At 37.3% G+C, this 16820-nt stretch overlaps 1 protein-coding gene across 1 annotated transcript in view; it reads left to right on the top strand.

Annotated features, from left to right (window-relative positions):
- Nucleotides 1-16820, top strand: part of THSD7A (thrombospondin type 1 domain containing 7A) — a 596458-nt gene that overhangs the window by 211038 nt on the left and 368600 nt on the right. The gene's annotated exons all lie outside the window — the stretch shown is intronic.

Genomic DNA, 16820 nt, shown 5'->3' with positions numbered 1-16820 from the left:
ATAAATCCGTGTTTCTCTATGTATGTGTATGTATCTCTATGTAAAATCCCTGCGTCAGCTTTTTTTTCACTAAACCCAAGATCTTGTATTTTTGAGCCCTTATAACTTTTGTGTGCAATATTTTTTTAATAATATTTATTAGACAGTGTTAATATGAATGTAACTGTACTTTTGCAATGTATTTTTTTAGGCCTAGATTTGGAGTTCGGCGGTAAAAGGGCTGTTAACGCTCCGCTGGCTTTTTTCTGGCCGCACCATAAAATTAACTCTGGTATCGAGAGTTCAAACAAATGCTGCGTTAGGCTCCAAAAAAGGAGCGTAGAGCATTTTTACCGCAAATGCAACTCTCGATACCAGAGTTGCTTACGGACGCGGCCGGCCTCAAAAACGTGCTCGTGCACGATTCTCCCATAGGAAACAATGGGGCTGTTTGAGCTGAAAAAAAACCTAACACCTGCAAAAAAGCAGCGTTCAGCTCCTAACGCAGCCCCATTGTTTCCTATGGGGAAACACTTCCTACGTCTGCACCTAACACTCTAACATGTACCCCGAGTCTAAACACCCCTAGCCTTACACTTATTAACCCCTAATCTGCCGCCCCCGCTATCGCTGACCCCTGCATATTTTTTTAAACCCCTAATCTGCCGCTCCGTAAACCGCCGCCACCTACGTTATCCCTATGTACCCATAATCTGCTGCCCTAACACCGCCGACCCCTATATTATATTTATTAACCCCTAACTTGCCCCCCACAACGTCGCCGCCAGCTACTTAAAATAATTAACCCCTAATCTTCCGACCGCAAATCGCCGCCACCTACGTTATCCCTATGTACCCCTAATCTGCTGCCCTAACATCGCCGACCCCTATATTATATTTATTAACCCCTAATCTGCCCCCCTCAACGTCGCCGACACCTGCCTACACTTATTAACCCCTAATCTGCCGAGCGGACCTGAGCGCTACTATAATAAATGTATTAACCCCTAATCCGCCTCACTAACCCTATCATAAATAGTATTAACCCCTAATCTGCCCTCCCTAACATCGCCAACACCTAACTTCAATTATTAACCCCTAATCTGCCGACCGGAGCTCACCGCTATTCTAATAAATGTATTAACCCCTAAAGCTAAGTCTAACCCTAACACTAACACCCCCCTAAGTTAAATATAATTTTTATCTAACGAAATAAATTAACTCTTATTAAATAAATTATTCCTATTTAAAGCTAAATACTTACCTGTAAAATAAATCCTAATATAGCTACAATATAAATTATAATTATATTATAGCTATTTTAGGATTAATATTTATTTTACAGGCAACTTTGTTATTATTTTAACCAGGTAAAATAGCTATTAAATAGTTAAGAACTATTTAATAGTTACCTAGTTAAAATAATAACAAATTTACCTGTAAAATAAATCCTAACCTAAGATATAATTAAACATAACACTACCCTATCAATAAAATAATTAAATAAACTACCTACAATTACCTACAATTAACCTAACACTACACTATCAATAAATTAATTAAACACAATTCCTACAAATAAATACAATTAAATAAACTAGCTAAAGTACAAAAAATAAAAAAGAACTAAGTTACAGAAAATAAAAAAATATTTACAAACATAAGAAAAATATTACAACAATTTTAAACTAATTACACCTACTCTAAGCCCCCAAATAAAATAACAAAGCCCCCCAAAATAAAAAATTCCCTACCCTATTCTAAATTTAAAAAGTTACAAGCTCTTTTACCTTACCAGCCCTGAACAGGGCCCTTTGCGGGGCATGCCCCAAGAAGTTCAGCTCTTTTGCCTGTAAAAAAAAACATACAATACCCCCCCCCCCAACATTACAACCCACCACCCACATACCCCTAATCTAACCCAAACCCCCCTTAAATAAACCTAACACTAAGCCCCTGAAGATCTTCCTACCTTGTCTTCACCATCCAGGTATCACCGATCCGTCCTGGCTCCAAGATCTTCATCCAACCCAAGCGGGGGTTGGCGATCCATAATCCGGTCCAGAAGAGGCTCCAAAGTCTTCCTCCTATCCGGCAAGAAGAGGACATCCGGACCGGCAAACATCTTCTCCAAGCGGCATCTTCGATCTTCTTCCATCTGGAGCGAAGCGGCAGGATCCTGAAGACCTCCAGCGCGGAACATCCATCCGGACCGACGACTGAACGACGAATGACTGTTCCTTTAAGGGACGTCATCCAAGATGGCGTCCCTCGAATTCCGATTGGCTGATAGGATTCTATCAGCCAATCCGAATTAAGGTAGGAATTTTCTGATTGGCTGATGGAATCAGCCAATCAGAATCTAGTTCAATCCGATTGGCCAATCCAATCAGCCAAACAGATTGAGCTCGCATTCTATTGGCTCTTCCGATCAGCCAATAGAATGCGAGCTCAAGCTGATTGGCTGATTGGATCGGCCAATCGGATTGAACTAGATTCTGATTGGCTGATTCCATCAGCCAATCAGAAAATTCCTACCTTAATTCCGATTGGCTGATAGAATCCTATCAGCCAATCGGAATTCGAGGGACGCCATCTTGGATGACGTCCCTTAAAGGAACAGTCATTCGTCGTTCAGTCGTCGGTCCGGATGGATGTTCCGCGCTGGAGGTCTTCAGGATCCTGCCGCTTCGCTCCGGATGGAAGAAGATCGAAGATGCCGCTTGGAGAAGATGTTTGCCGGTCCGGATGTCCTCTTCTTGCCGGATAGGAGGAAGACTTTGGAGCCTCTTCTGGACCGGATTATGGATCGCCAACCCCCGCTTGGGTTGGATGAAGATCTTGGAGCCAGGACGGATCGGTGATACCTGGATGGTGAAGACAAGGTAGGAAGATCTTCAGGGGCTTAGTGTTAGGTTTATTTAAGGGGGGTTTGGGTTAGATTAGGGGTATGTGGGTGGTGGGTTGTAATGTTGGGGGGGGGGTATTGTATGTTTTTTTTTACAGGCAAAAGAGCTGAACTTCTTGGGGCATGCCCCGCAAAGGGCCCTGTTCAGGGCTGGTAAGGTAAAAAAGCTTGTAATTTTTTTAATTTTGAATAGGGTAGGGAATTTTTTATTTTGGGGGGCTTTGTTATTTTATTAGGGGGCTTAGAGTAGGTGTAATTAGTTTAAAATTGTTGTAATATTTTTCTTATGTTTGTAAATATTTTTTTATTTTCTGTAACTTAGTTCTTTTTTATTTTTTGTACTTTAGCTAGTTTATTTAATTGTATTTATTTGTAGGAATTGTGTTTAATTAATTTATTGATAGTGTAGTGTTAGGTTAATTGTAGGTAATTGTAGGTAGTTTATTTAATTATTTTATTGATAGGGTAGTGTTATGTTTAATTATATCTTAGGTTAGGATTTATTTTACAGGTAAATTTGTTATTATTTTAACTAGGTAACTATTAAATAGTTCTTAACTATTTAATAGCTATTTTACCTGGTTAAAATAATAACAAAGTTGCCTGTAAAATAAATATTAATCCTAAAATAGCTATAATATAATTATAATTTATATTGTAGCTATATTAGGATTTATTTTACAGGTAAGTATTTAGCTTTAAATAGGAATAATTTATTTAATAAGAGTTAATTTATTTCGTTAGATAAAAATTATATTTAACTTAGGGGGGTGTTAGTGTTAGGGTTAGACTTAGCTTTAGGGGTTAATACATTTATTAGAATAGCGGTGAGCTCCGGTCGGCAGATTAGGGGTTAATAATTGAAGTTAGGTGTCGGCGATGTTAGGGAGGGCAGATTAGGGGTTAACACTATTTATGATAGGGTTAGTGAGGCGGATTAGGGGTTAATACATTTATTATAGTAGCGCTCAGGTCCGCTCGGCAGATTAGGGGTTAATAAGTGTAGGCAGGTGTCGGCGACGTTGAGGGGGGCAGATTAGGGGTTAATAAATATAGTATAGGGGTCGGCGATGTTAGGGCAGCAGATTAGGGGTACATAGGGATAACGTAGGTGGCGGCGATTTGCGGTCGGAAGATTAGGGGTTAATTATTTTAAGTAGCTGGCGGCGACGTTGTGGGGGGCAAGTTAGGGGTTAATAAATGTAATACAGGGGTCGGCGGGGTTAGGGGCAGCAGATTAGGGGTACATAAGTATAACGTAGGTGGCGGTCGGCAGATTAGGGGTTAAAAATTTTAATCGAGTGGCGGCGGTGTGGGGGGACCTCGGTTTAGGGGTACATAGGTAGTTTATGGGTGTTAGTGTACTTTAGGGTACAGTAGTTAAGAGCTTTATAAACCGGCGTTAGCCAGAAAGCTCTTAACTCCTGCTATTTTCAGGCGGCTGGAATCTTGTCGTTAGAGCTCTAACGCTCACTTCAGAAACGACTCTAAATACCAGCGTTAGAAAGATCCCATTGAAAATATAGGATACGCAAATGGCGTAGGGGGATCTGCGGTATGGAAAAGTCGCGGCTGAAAAGTGAGCGTTAGACCCTTTAATCACTGACTCCAAATACCAGCGGGCGGCCAAAACCAGCGTTAGGAGCCTCTAACGCTGGTTTTGACGGCTACCGCCGAACTCCAAATCTAGGCCTTAGTGTTTTGTGAAATTTTTATGTTGCGGAAAACTGTTAACTTCAGCTCTTCGAGCATGGAAAGGATTGTTGTGTAAAATGCGAATGCAACCACGCAATCATGATTTTTCAAGACTTGTAATACCTGTGCAATGTAAAAAGCTGCTATAAACCAAATTATTGTTCATGAGTAACTGTTAGTGCACCACTTGTAATCTGGCCCAAAATGTTTTAGCCCACGTAATAAAAATAAGTTGCTAATGCTTTTTCGTTATGATCATTGTACCTTATCTTTGAAAGACTTGAGAGTGTACTGGTGATTTTCAGAATAATTACATAATACTATCTTATTGGAACGTCACAGACAGAATGATATGGCTGCAGAAGGAAATCCAGAAATAAAAGCAACAGCTCTGTGCTTGCCTTAGAGTCTTTAACCCATTATCCCTGTTTTATAAGTGTGAGCAACTACACTTGTGCACTAGAGAGGCCGTGCATGTCCTGCAGTGGTACACTGTATTCTTTCTGTTTGCTGCTTGTGCTTTCTACAGCTCTTCTGAGATTAAAGTGAGATAAAAGTGAATTTGTAGTCAAGCTACAAGCTTCAGGTAGGGCGAGAGGGGTACCGCCCAGGGCCCCACTTTTTGGGGGCCCCGCAATATCAGCAGTGAGGTTATGAGATGGTTCAATGTATATTTTGTATTTTGTTTATGAGAGGTATTTATGGTATCAGAAGGTCTAATACTTTGTGTTATTCTTTATATAGGTGTCACTGAATGTTGGCAAAGGGTTGTGCCATGCAAGGGCCGGGAGTACAGGGGAGGGAAATTAGGGCACTGGGCTGAGGGGTCCCACAAATGTTTCTTGCCCAGGGCCCCGCAAATGCTAAGACAGTATCTGCCTCCTGTATTTACTTGTGCCACCCCTTTACCTGCTCTTATTTAATAAGATATGCAAGAGAAGGGTTTGCCAGTCAGGTGAGTCAACACAGAACAACTTAAAGGGAAAGTAAAGACCTTGTAATTACACAACATTTCTGTTGTGCTGCTATAGAATTACACATCATCTAAGTCTTATTGCTTTTAAAACAAATTGACATCCTTTTTACTGCAAATATTTTTCAATAGCCAAACTCCACCCACTATTTGGAGGAGCCAATGTTACCTTTAATCTATAGGCAACAAGGCAAGCCAGGGTCATACAGGCAGTATAAAGTATATTGGTTTGTAGTTTTTATCTGATAAAGTCAATTAGTGAGTGATGTTTTGCAGGGTTAGCCTTAAGAAGTCAGAAGGTGCTTTTCATGTTCTGAGAATTAGACATTGTTTAATTTTCAGAGCTGGGTTACATTTAAAGGGGGCAAAATAAACAATGAAATTATATTGTAAAGTAGTTTCATTATGCATAACTAAACACGTTATTTAAAAATCTCAAGGAGTTTACTGTCCATTTAAATTCGCCACCTTGGAGGTGATGACCGTATTAAGAAGCAAACCACTACTTTTTATCTTGTGTATAAGCTCTAATGAGCAAGTCTGCCCTGCACCAGCTCAGAAGCAGCTTTAGCATAATCATATACTGAGCCATTTGTCTCAATACTGCTCCTGCTGCAACATCAGCAGTGATTGTGGCAAAACAATTGCTTTTTTAGAATGTAATGCAGCATGTTATAGCATTAAAGTTAGGTTGATGTTAGCCATTGCATTTTGTCAGCTTATGGTGGTGGTCCAAGTATTAAAACATAAAAATAATTGTTTAACACTGCACATCAACTCCCTGTTTCCCTTCTCATCAGTATGTTCATTGTGCACACACTAATGCAGTAATTTAATTAGTAGATTCATTATTAATACAAGTATTATCATGTATTTATAAATCAGCATCACATTCTGTAGAGCTGGGTTCATAATAACAATAATTCATGACATGAGGATGCAGAATCATGACACATGGTGTGATTGAGACCAGGATGTTGAACATTGTTTATTAATTTATTAATTTTGTTACTTGATTGAATTGTACATGAGATACTATGGAAGACCATTTGGAATTTATCAGGTTGAACATAAGTATAATGACGAATGATAAACAACTAAGCCATCTCATAGTTAAAGTGACAATGAACCCAATTTTTTTGTTTCGTGATTCAGATAGAGCATGCAATTGTAAGCAACTTTCTAATTTACTCCTATTATAAATTGTTATTCATTCTCTTGCTATCTTTATTTGAAAAAGAAGGCATCTGAGCTATTTTTTGGTTCAGAACTCTGGACAGCACTTGTTTATTGGTGGGTGAATTTATCCACCAATCAGCAAGAATGGGACAGCATCTAAACGTGCATTCTTGCATTTCAAATAGATACCAAATGAAGACAATTTGTAAATAGAGTAAATAAGAAAGTTGCTTAAAATTGCACTCTCTATCTGAATCACTGAATCACAAAAAAAATATTTGGGTTCAGTGTCCCTTTAAAAAAATTATATATATATATATATATATATATACACACACACACACAACAAAGGTTTTTTTTGGTTAAGCACACCACAAAAAGACTATTAGCAACCTAGCACACACATTGTGGAAGTGCTACCAAGGTGACCAGCAATGATTAATTGAAAAAAAATGCACATTCTACCACTAAAGTCCACATAGTTATAGCATATTTAAATATATACTTCAATTTGCTAAATATACTTGCACTGTTCAAATAAGATTGGGGATAGACATCTCACACAATAATATCGACATATATTTAAATTGCAAAGAATATTATCAGAAAAATATGCTTTTAAATAAAAATGGGATCTTAGTCACACAATATGATCATATTCTGCTAAGCCAGTCTACCACTTACAAGGTGTCCCAAATCAGACTGGTCCTATGCTAATCAGTATCCACACTGCAGCAAATTATGTCTATGCAGAGTTCCTTAGCTATATATATATGACACAGTAATTAAACTGGAACACACCTGAACTGGGTGGCGTGCATTAACCAAAAGGAGGGTTTGGTCAGCTCCCTAATCTAAAGATACAACAAAGGTTTTTTTTGGTTAAGCACACCACAAAAAGACTATTAGCAACCTAGCACACACATTGTGGAAGTGCTACCAAGGTGACCAGCAATGATTAATTGAAAAAAACAAGAAAGTGTAGGTGCACATTCTACCACTAGAGTGTGTGTGTGTGTGTGTATATATATATATATATACTGTGTGTGTGTGTGTGTGTGTGTATATATATATATATATATATATATATATATATTTATATGTACTGTATATAGTAACTAGGGGAGTGGATAGTTCTGTCCACGCCCCTATGGAGTGGGGTCTCACTGGTAAGTATTACCAGGAGGGCCAAGATATTCTGGTTTTTACTACAACAATCAAAATTCCAAGCTGCCCCAGATTTGCAAGTTAGAGACTTTTTATATATGTCCAGTGCTCTTCATTCCAATTGTTTTAAATTATCTAATTTGCTTCCTTCTCTTTGTATCCCCTTGTTGAAACGTATACCTAGGTAGGCTTAGAAGCAGCAATGCACTACTGGTAACTAACTGCTGATTTGTGATTGCACATATATTCCTCTTGTCATTGGTTCACCTGATATGTTCAGCTAGCTCCCAGTAGTGTTTTGCTGCTCCTTCAGCAAAAGCTAACCAAGAGAATGATGCAAATTTGATAATATAAGTAAAACATAATTTATGTAGGAACTTACCTGATAAATTGATTTCTTTCATATTGGCAAGAGTCCATGAGCTAGTGACGTATGGAATAGAAATACCCAAGATGTGGAAGTCCACAGAAGAGTCACTAGAGAGGGAGGGATAAAATAACAACAGCTATTTCCACTGAGAAATTAAATTCACACAATAATTAGGTTTTTCTTAAAAAAATTAAATCAAAAGCAGTAGAATCAAACTGAGACAGCTGCCTGAAGAACTTTTCTACCAAAGACTGCTTCAGAAGAAGAAAAATACATCAAAATGGTAAACAATAAAAGTATGCAAAGAAGACCAAATTACTGATTTGCAAATTTGATCAACTGAAGCTTCATTCTGAAAAAGCCCAAGAAATGGCAACTGAACTTAGTAGAATGAGCTGTAAATCTCTGAGGCAGAGCCTGCCCTGCCTCGAAATAAGACTTGAAAAACAAACGCTTTAACCAGAATGCCAAAGAAATGGCAGAGGCTTCCGAACCTTTTCTGGAACCAGAAAAACAACAAATAGACTAGAAGTTTTCTGAAATCCTAGTTACCTCGATAAAGAATTATAAAGCTCTTACCACATCCAAAGGATGTAAAGAACTCTCAAATAATTCTTTGGGATTAGGACACAAAGAAGGAAAAACATTTTCTCTACTAATGTTGTTCAAATTCACAACCTTAGGAAAATAAGAAGTCCACAAAACAACTTAGCTAGATGAAAAAATCAGATAAGGAGACACACAAGAGAGAGCTGATAAATCAGAAACTCTTGTAGCAGAAGAGATAGTCAAAAGAAACAACACTTTCCAAGAAAGTAGATAATCTTCAAAGAAAATATAGACTTAAAAGAAAAGAGCCTGCAAAATCTTAAAAACAAATAAGACTCCAAAAAGGAGAAATTAATAAATAAAGAGGCTTGATACCAACCAAAACCTGAACAAAACAGTGAATATCAGGAAGTTTAAACAATCTTTCTAGGAAATAAAACAGAAAGAACAGAGATTTGTCCCTTCAAAAAATTTGCAGACAAACTTATCCAAACCATCCTGAAAAAACTGTAAAATCCTAGGAATTCTAAAAGAATGCCAAGAGAATTTATTAGAAGAACACTATAAAATATAGGCTTTCCAAATCTGTTAATACATGTTCCTTGAAACAGACTTATAAGCCTGCAACATAGTGATAAAAAGCCAGAGAAACCTCTATGACTAAACACTAATCAATTTCCATACCATCAAATTAGTCATTTGAGATCCTGATGGAAAAATAGCCCCTAAAACAAGAGGGCTGGCCAAAGAGAAAGCGGCCAAGGATGGCAACTGGACATCTGAACAAGATCCACATACCAAACATGTGAGGCCATGCTGATGCTATCAGAAACACATGAGACTTTTCCAATATGATCTTGGAAATCACCCTTGGAAGAAAAAAACAGAGGCGGAAATATGAAGTCAGGTTCCAAAACCAAGACACTGCTAATGCATCCACCATTTCTGCCTGAAAATCCCTGGACCTGAAAAGGTACCTGGGAAATTGAGAAAACGCATCTGTAAAGAGATACCACTCTCCCGGATGTAAAGACTGACAGCTGAGATAATCCAGCTCCCAAATGTCTAAACCTGAGATATAAATTGTAGAAATTAGACAGGAGATGAATTCCACCTAAGAACGTATTCAAGATACTTCTTAATTGCTAAGGAACTGTGAGTCCCTATTTGATGATTGACATATTCCACAGTTGTGATATTGTCTGTCTGAAAGCAAAATGAAAAGTTCTTTCCTATAAAAGGCCAAGCCTGAAAGAGCTCTGAAAATAGCACAGAGTTCTAAAATATCAATTGGAAACCTCGCCTCTTGAAGTTTCCAAACCCCTTGTGCTGTCAGAGACCCTCAGACAGCTCCCCAACCTGTAAGACTTGCATCCTTTAAGAATACAGTCTAGGAAGGACGAACAAAAGGAGGCCCCCTGAATAAAACGATGATAGTCTAACCACCAAAACAGAGAGAGTTGAGTGTTAGGATTTAAGAATATCAAATGTGATATCTGAAAGCAATCCCTGCACCACTGATTCAGTATGCAAAGCAAAAGAGGTCTCAGATGAAAAACGAGCAAAGGGAACCACGCCCGATGCTACAGTTATGAGACCTAAAACTTCCATGCACATAGCCACTGAAAGAAATGTTCTAGACTGTAAGTTAAACAGGCTAACGCCAATTACAATTGACTTTTGTCCGATAAAGACAAAGACATGAACACAGAATCAATCTAGAAACCCAAAAAGAAGTGACCCTTGTCTGAGGAATCACAAAACTTTTAGGTAAATTAAATCCTCTAACCATGTCTTAAAGAAACAAAACTTAGTTGATTCATGAGAGATTAAAAAAAAAGAAAAGTCCATATATTTGAATACTGCTCTTTCATATGTTTGTATTGGGTACTTGTAAAGCACGGCTAATCACCCGTAAGGGACTCAAGATGCTGCTCATTTAATCCACCTCGAAAAGATGAAAGGATGCATGGACCTCACCAGGAATCGAATCTGCAACCCTCAGGTTTCTACAGAGCTCAACCACAGTGCATTAGCATGCTGAACTATCTGTCTGGCTTTAATAAAAGAAAAGTTTTAAGCTAATACCAAGATACCATCCAAATAAGGAAGTACCACAATACCCTACTGTCTGAATACAGAAAGGAGGGCACCAAGAACCTTTGAAAAGATTCATAAAGCTGTCGCTAGACCAAATGGAAAAGTGACGAATTGGTGAAGCTTATCTAAAAAAGAGAAACTCAGACTCCACAAGTGGTCTGAATTAAATAAAATATGAGGATAAACATCCTGAAAAATGGAGTGGACATAAAATGACCTTGCTGAACAAAAGGCATAATAGTCCTTATAATCACCAACTTAAAAGTTGAGACTCTAACAAAACAATATAAAAGTCTTCAGATCCAAGATTGGACTGAATAAACCTTTCTTCTTTGGGACAAAAAATAGAATTGAATAGAAACCCAAACCCTGTTCCTGCTAAAAGAACTGGTATAATCACTCCTGAAAAAAATTCAAAGAGTGTACTGAGAAAGATTCTTCCCATAGGAGGTCTCATTCTAAAAATCAATTCAAACCCTAAGAATAGTATAGATTTTAGACTGAATTCATCCAAAAACAATTTAATCTGCCCCCCACCAGAAGGAACGGTTTGAGAACCGCACCTTCATGCAGTCTAATAACTAGTAATTATATAGCGTTTTTCTCCCAGAAGGATAAAAAAAAAAATGCTTTTTCAGTGCTTACACTCGGAGTTAACCAAATTAGCATCTGATAGAAACAGATGTTATTATTACCCAAATAAATGGTACACAATAAATTGACCTCAAAAGGCCAAAGGGCTGTATTAACCCTGCCAGGAAATGAATCTATGACCCTTGGATCTGAAGTATTTGTAGTCAGGACATTCACCAACTGATCTACATAACCGGACTAAAAGTAGGGCAGAAAAAAACTCTAAACCTCCAGAAATAGTGGAGATAATAGAAATCAAACAAATTATTATCCTAACAAGATAGAGATAATAAAATATATTTGAAATAATAATAATAGATATAGTAAACATAATTAAATGAATACATCTAAAGTAAATAAACAGAGTTATATACTTGAGAATCTGAAACTGCTTATGCTAACTGTTCAACAAAGGTTGAGAGAATAGTAATGTTAGCCACAGATAAAGCTGAGCTAAAAATATTAACAGTACATGAATATGCTCTACTACGGTTATATTCAAATTCTAAAGAATCCTGAAAATAAGTACCAATTTCCATAGAAATAGAAGAACAGTCCCAAGAGGGAATCAGGATAATGATTCTCTAGAATATAATACAGATAGTATATTGAATAGGAAAATTCTCAAGAGCAAAAATGTTTAAATCCAGATTTAAAAAGGATTATTAACATACGGCCAGATTACGAGTTTTGCGTTATGAGGGGTGCGGTGTTAACTTGCACGTTATTGTCACCGCTCACTTACCTACAGCACTGGAATTACAGGTTTTTCTAAACTAGGCGTTAAAAGACAAGAAGTGAGCGTAGAGCAAAATTGAACTCATACCACACTCCAATACCAGCGCTACTTAAGTCAGCAGTGAGCTGGTTGTACGTGCTAGTACACGATTTCCCCATAGACATAAATGGGGAGAGCCGGGTGAGAAAAAGTCTAACACCTGCAAAATAGCAGCGTAAAGCTCAGTAACGCAGCCCCATTGAATCCTATGAGAAAACTAAATTTATGTTTACACCTAACACCCTAATATAAACCCTGAGTCTAAACACCCCTAATCTTACACTAATTAACCCCTAATCTGCTGCCCCCAACATTGCCGACACCTGCATTATACTTATTAACCCCTAATCTGCCTCACCAGACATTGCCGCCACCTACATTATATTTATTAACCCCTAATCTGCTACCCCCAACATTGCCGACACCTACATTATATTTATTAACCCCTAATCTGCTGCCCACAACATTGCCGACACATACATAATGTTATTAACCCATAATCTGCCGCCCCCAACGTCGCCGCCACTATAATAAACATTTAACCCCCTAAACAGCCGTACTCCCACATTGCAAACACTAGTAAAATATTATTAACCCCTAATCTGCCACCCCTAACATTGCCGCCACCTAACTACTTTTATTAACCCCTAATCTGCCACCCACAACGTCGCCGCCACTGTATTATATTTATTAACCCCTAAATCTAAGTCTAACCCTAACACCGCCTAACTTAAATATAATTTAAATAAATCTAAATACAAATTCCTATCATTACCTAAATAATTCATATTTAAAACTAAATACTTACCTATAAAATAAACCCTAAACTAGCTACAATATAACTAATAGTTACATTGTAGCTAGTTTAGGGTTTATTTTTATTTTACAGGCAAGTTTGTATTTATTTTAACTAAATAGTTACTAAATAGTTATTAACTATTTAATAACTACCTAGCTGAAATAAATACAAATTTACCTGTAAAATAAAACCTAACCTTACTTACACTAACACCTAACACTTCCCTACAATTAAATAAATTAAATACAATTAACTAAATTAAATAAAATTAGCTAAATTACAAAAAAAAAAAAAACACTAAATTACAGAAAACAAAAAACAAATTACAAGATCTTTAAACTAATTACACCAAATCTAATAGCCCACCCAAAATAAAATAAAAACCTAGCCTAAACTATCAATAGCCCTTAAAAGGGCCTTTTGTGGGGCATTGCCCCAAAGAAATCAGCTCTTTTACCTGTAAAAAAAATACAAACAACCCCCCAACAGTAAAACCCACCACCCACACAACCAACCAGCCAAATAAAACCTAACTAAAAAAACTAAGCTCCCCATTGCCCTGAAAAGGGTATTTGGATGGGCATAGCCCTTAAAATGGCATTTAGCTCTATTGTGGCCCAAAGCTCTAACCTAAAAAAAAATCACCTAACACACCCTTAAAAAAAGATCCACTTACCGGGAAAAGTCTTCATCCAAGTGGCAAGATGTCCTCAATGAAGCCGGCAGAAGTGGTCCTCCAGACGGGCAGAAGTGGTCCTCCAGACGACAAGAAGTCTTCATCCAGACGGCATCTTCTATCTTCATCCTTCCGACGCAGAGCAGCTCCATCTTCAAGACATCCGGCGCGGAGCATCCTCTTCTTCCGACGTCTTCTTGCTGAATGAAGGTTCCTTTAAATGATGTCATCCAAGATGGCGTCCCTTAGATTCCAATTGGCTGATATAATTCTATCAGCTAATCAGAATGAAGGTTGATTGCATCAGCCAATAGGATTTTTTCAGCCTTAATTCCAATTGACTGATAGAATTCTATCAGCCAATCAGAATCTAAGGGACGCCATCTTGGATGACGTCATTTAAAGGAACCTTCATTCAGCAAGAAGACGTCGGAAGAAGAGGATGCTCCGCACTGGATGTCTTGAAGATGGAGCCGCTCCATGTCGGAAGGATGAAGATAGAAGATGCTGTCTGGATGAAGACTTCTGCCTGTCTGAAGGATCACTTCTGCCCATCTGCACTTCTTCCGGCTTCGTTGAGGACATCTTGTCGCTTGGATGAAGACTTCTCCCGGTAATTGGATCTTCAGAGGTTATTGTTAGCATTTTTTAAGGGTGTATTGGGTGGGTTTTATTTTTAGGTTAGGGCTTTGGGCCGCAATAGAGCTAAATGCCCTTTTAAGGGCAATGCCCATTCAAATGCCCTTTTCAGGGAAATGGGGAGCTTAGTTTTTTTAGTTAGGGTTTTATTTGTCGGGTTGGTTGTGTGGGTGGTGGGTTTTACTGTTGAGGGGGTTGTTTGTATTTTGTTTACAGGTAAAAGAGCTGACTTCTTTGGGGCAATGTCCCGCAAAAGGCCCTTTTATGGGCTATTGTTAGTTTAGTTTAGGCTAGGGTTTTTTATTTTGGGTGGGCTTTTTTTATTTTGATAGGGCTATTAGATTAGGTGTAATTAGTTTAAAGATCTTGTAATTTGTTTTTTATTTTCTGTAATTTAGTGTTTGTTTTTGTAATTTAGCTAATTTTATTTAATTTAGTTAATTGTATTTAATTTAGGTAATTTATTTAATTGTAGTGTAGTGTTAGGTGTTAGTGTAACTTAGGTTAGGATTTATTTTACAGGTCAAATATGTATTTAACGCTGCTTTTTTACTCATAACGCAAGACACGTAAACTAGTCGATAGTTAATAGGAGGACTAGACTCCTAAAAGCTATAAATAACAAAATTTCCTTAACAAAGAACAAAAAATGTTCAAATTAAAAATAAGGAGAAATTTTAACAAACTGTCTGATACAGGATCCTTTGAGCCAAAGAAACCTTCATCAGTAGAATAAACTTAAGTATGCTGTCGGTCAGAACAAAATTAATTAAATCTTAACAATTTTGAAAAGACCTCATAAGTAATAATAAATAATAAATATTTAAAGGCATAATAGCAGTCATAACCTTTTATGATATAAGCAACAACATGGGATGTTTGCAGATTAAATCAAGTACATGAACTGAATATGTAAAAAACAGTAAATGTCATTGCACATGTAGAAACATTGCTAGCATAAAACATGATAAATAAATGCCACATAATTGAGCTGGATAAATAATGAAAAGAATACACTTTAGCTTTGTAGAATTGTGTTCCAGGGCATCATAGTTTCTACAGTAACATCAGAGTCAGGATCAGAATGAGACATCTCGCAAATTGTAACAGAAAAAGAAAAATAACATTAGGCAAAACATTCAATTTCTACAGTGTAACAGTTTCAGTAGAGAAAAACAAAAGATAGTATTTAAAAAAAAATAATAATAAAAAAGCAGGCATAATAGCTTTCAAAGTTCATGAAAACAGTGAGCAATAGAGGGAAAGGGGTAAAATAACTAAATTTTGAATGACGCATTACGCAAAAAGAAGTTAAAAATTTTTGCCGCAAAACTAACACCAGGAAATGACACAACTCGCGTCATAACAAATGCAATTTCGTGCCAAAGCAACTAGCATCAACAAAGACGCAGGAAATTACGAAAATTGCGCCATCAAAATTACAACTTCGCGCCAAACAAATTTGCGCCAAAAATTACGCAATAAAAAATAGCATTTTGTGTTCTCGCGAGCCTAGATTTGCCCGCGAAAAAATGAAAGTCAAATTAGAGACAGACTGAACCCCAGGTAAGAAAAAAGTTTAAATAAAGTTCCCAAACATGATTCCTATACTAAAACTGTTTAGACTGCAAAGGGAAATACAAATAGACCTGACTCATGGCTAATATAAGTTAAAAACATATATTTAAAACTTTATATTAATACATAAGTGCTAATCCATAGCTGAGAGTGTCTTAAATAATGATACATACTTACCAAAAGACAACCATCCACATATAGCAGATAGCCAAACCAGTACTGAAATCTATCAGCAGAGGTAATGGTATATGAGAGTATATAATTGATCTAAAAAGGGAGGTAGGAGATGAATCCCTACGACCGATAACAGAGAACCCTTGAAAATATTTCCCATGATAGAAACCATAAAATCAATAGGCGATATTCTCTTCACATCCTTCTTACAAACACTGTGCTCTGAGAGGAATTGGGCTTCAGAATGCTTAGAACAATTATCATAGAAGAAATCATAAAAACTAAGCACAAACTTACTTCCCCACCTCCATAGGATGCAAAGTTTGTAAAACTGAATTGTGGGTGTGGTGGGAGGTGTATTTATAGGCATTTGAGGTTTGGGAAACTTTGCCCCCTCCTGGTAGGAACGTATATCCCATACGTCACTAGCTCATGGACTCTTGCCAATTACATGAAAGAAATAGGAAAATTGTTTAAAATGGTATACACTAGTAGAATCATAAAAGAAAAAAAAAACAGGTTTCATGCCTCTAATACTTGGTAGTAATATTTTTGCACCTCATATTTTGTGGTCTAGAACCACCCATGTCCCCATGTTATGACAAATGAGCTATGGAATCTCA

Source organism: Bombina bombina, chromosome 5 (genome assembly GCF_027579735.1).
Source record: "Bombina bombina isolate aBomBom1 chromosome 5, aBomBom1.pri, whole genome shotgun sequence".
NCBI lineage: Eukaryota > Metazoa > Chordata > Amphibia > Anura > Bombinatoridae > Bombina > Bombina bombina.
This window is presented reverse-complemented; position numbering and strand designations above follow the sequence as displayed.